The following is a 3,548-nucleotide window of genomic DNA, read 5'->3' as shown; positions in this document are numbered from 1 at the left end:
TGGAAAGCTTTAAGAGATTCCATTATGAAGCAGTTTTTGGCCACCGATGCCAAAGACAAAGTACTCACCAAATGGCGAAGCTTGAAGCTCTCTCCTTACGAATCCATTCACAAATATGTAGACAAGTTTTGGGACCTACAACTCAAAGCCACTGTCTTCAAAAAGTTGGATTTTGGAGAGCAAAAGCAACAATTTTGTGCGGGGTATGTCAACTCCCAAAGGTCACGCACCATATCGGCAGCTATACACCATACTATGGTGGCTTCTCGAATCAATTTCCAAACAGGGGCTAAGAGAAATTCTAAGCCCACGGAAAACAAGGGTTCCAATGAGCCTAAGGGGAAGGAGAATGTCCAAAAGTCTCCTAAGGGCAACTCCAACAAAGCTAAAGAGAAGGGAGTTTACAAAGGCAAAAAAAAATCTCTCCTGAAGAGCTTGAGCGTCATCGTAAGGATAACCGTTGTTTCAAGTGCGGCGAGCAAGGGCATGCATACCACGCTTGTCCCCAAAAGAACACCCTCCATGAGCCTCCTACAGCTACCTTGGTCGAAATCTAAGAGGAGGAATCTCACCACAAAGGATCTCCTCTATGCCATGCTTGGGGAAAGGTAAGAGAACATGATGCTTTTATTCTCTTTGACCCTAGTTCTACTCAAAATTTCATATCCACAGAGTTGGCCACCAAGCTAGGCATACAAGCTTACGAGATGGGAGATGTCCTTCCCGCAGATGGTGCTTTCAAGGGGCAAGAAGCTTCAATCACTCCCTTAATCGGGAAATTGAGGCTCCATGTCCAAAGCTATGTGGACAAAGAGAACTTCTTTATCTCTCCTCTCAAGCACGAGGATGTAATCCTAGGGGCACCATGGTTTAATTGCATGGCTGCCAATGTTAAATTCTCTGAAAGAAAAATCTACTTTAGGTTCAGGGAAAAAGATATGTATATAGATGCCAAGCAAATTGGTAACACCATACTCATTGTACATACACAAGCTTTCAATAAGTCAATAAAGAGCTCTATTTCCGTGTACATGATTTTTGTTAAAGATTCTCAAAATGAACCTAATGTTTTAGCAAAAGAAAATAAACACACTCATAAGGAATTAGAGTTATCCAATTTTCTCAAGGGGTTTCAAGATGTCTTTATTGACGACATCCCTTGTGAGCTACCTCTTAAACGAGGCAATGATGACCATGCAATCAAACTTCTTCCAGGAAGTTCACCGCCCACTCCTCCTTATAGAGTTTCTCAAGCTCAACAAGAGGAGATAATGCGGCAAGTGCATGAGTTAGTCGAGAAGGGCATGGTTAGGCCTAGCTCATATCCATTTTGTTCTCCTATGCTACCAGTGCAAAAGAAAGATGGCACATATCGTATGTGTGTCGACTATAGAGCACTAAATAGGATCACTATCAAGAATAGGTTTCCCATTGCATGGGTAGAAGACCTATTACAAGCTACAAGGGTCCACCTACTTCAATAGCATTGACCTAAAAAGTGGCTATCATCAAATAAGGATAGTTGATCAAGACATTGTAAAGACCGCATTTCGCACCACATTTGGTCTTTACAAATATATTGTCATGCCACGTGGCTTGACCAATGCAGCAACCACATTCAACCGCTTGATGGAGAATCTATTCAGGCCTCACCGAACCTTTATGGGAGTGTTCTTTGATGATATCATCATCTACTCTAATTCATTAGATGAACACAAGAAACACCTCCAAGTAATATTTCAAGTTCTAAGAGAGAATAAACTTTATGTTACTCGAAACAAAAGTGAATTTTTCTTACAAGAGATTCACTAGTTAGGTCACATTATCTCTCAAGATGGCATCCAAATGGACCCATTAAAATTAGAGGTAATAAAAGGATGGCCTAAACCAAGGAATCTTCATGAACTAAGAAGCTTTATAGATATGTGTGCATACTATAGACGCTTCATAGAAAAGTTCTCACTAATATAGCAGGACCATTACATGACCTAACAAAAAAAATTGTTATGGTCTGCCAAGAAGAACAATGCTTTTGAAAAGCTTAAAGAAAAGCTTATCTCTCAACCTGTGCTTACACTATCGGATCTCTCAAAGCCATTTGAGGTCCAATGTGATGCTTGTGGTGATTGCCTTGGAGCTATTTTGCTCCAAGAAGGGCACGCTATAGGCTATGAAATTCGAAGGCTTGACCCTATTGACCAAGCTCTAGGCATATATGAAAAGGAACTCCTAGCAGTTCTACATGCCTTAGACTCATGGAAACACTATTTATTGGGGACTCCTTTCATTCTGCAAAAACGGATCACCAAAGTCTTAAGTACTTCATGACGCAAACCAAGCTCTCCGACAAACAAATGAGGTGGTAAAATTTCCTTTCGCAATTTCATGTTCATATTGCTCACATTGCTGGCAAGCATAATCAACTAGCCGATGCACTCTCAAGACGGCTGAGAGTGCATGTGGTTTCCATAGAAACTCACAATGATCTTCTTCTATGGTAGATAAGTATGCTATTGATCCCGATTTTAGAGATGTGATTTCAGCCCTTGCACTAGGGAAGAAAGAGGAACCATTTACTTTACAAGATGGTTATCTTCTCTATGGCAGTAGACTATGCATTACTAACTCACTCCGTGAGAAAGTAATGTATGAATCTCATGCTCCTCCTTATGCGGAGCATAGAGGGATTCAGTCTACCCTAAAGGGGATTGAAACATATTTCTATTGGCCTACCATGAGAGCAAACATAAAAGAGTATGTTTCTAAATGTGTGGTATGCCAAAAGACGAAGTTTGATAGAGGGAAGCAACCTAGATTGCTTCAACCTTTGCCAATCCCTAATTCACCGTGGGAGAGCATATCCATGGATTTTATCTTTGGATTGCCTAAGTCTATCCCTGGAAATACGAGAATATGGACGATAGTAGACAGGTTCAGTAAACAAGCTCATTTTATACATGTCAAAAAGACTATCAAAGCCCATCAAATGGCAACCCTCTTCATAACACAAATCTTCAAGTACCATGGCTTACCAATGTCCATAGTGTCGGATAGAGATCCTAGAATAACTAGTAATGTTTGGAAGGATCTCATTGAGAATTTAGGAGCAAGGCTAAATTTCTCTTCGCCTATCATCCGCAAACGGATGGCCAAAGTCAAATAGCTACCCTAACAATTCTCGATCTACTAAAAGCCTATGTAACGGAAGTAGATCAAAGATCCCAATGAGAGAAGTATTTACCCTTATTGGAGTATGCCTACAATAACACTGTACATACTTCCATGGGAAAAGAGCCTTTTGAGGTAATTGAGGGAAGATAAAAAAGTCCCCTGCTACTTAAGGTACACGGGAAGATCTTCACTACAGATGAGTATAGCCGAGACCTACAAGAATATTTCCCAAAGATTAATGATGATATCTCTATCTCAAAGAAAAGGCAAAAGGTTGCTGCTGACAAGCACATAAGAGCCCAAGCCTTTAAGGAAAATGATTGGGTCTTATTAAAATTTCCCAAGGCTTGATTAAGACACACGCCGGGCAAGAATCC

The sequence above is a fragment of the Adiantum capillus-veneris genome, chromosome 13 (genome assembly GCF_014529385.1).
Source record: "Adiantum capillus-veneris isolate H3 chromosome 13, ASM1452938v2, whole genome shotgun sequence".
Taxonomy (NCBI): domain Eukaryota; kingdom Viridiplantae; phylum Streptophyta; class Polypodiopsida; order Polypodiales; family Pteridaceae; genus Adiantum; species Adiantum capillus-veneris.
The sequence above is the reverse complement of the archived record's forward strand: the minus strand, read 5'-3'. Positions refer to the sequence as shown.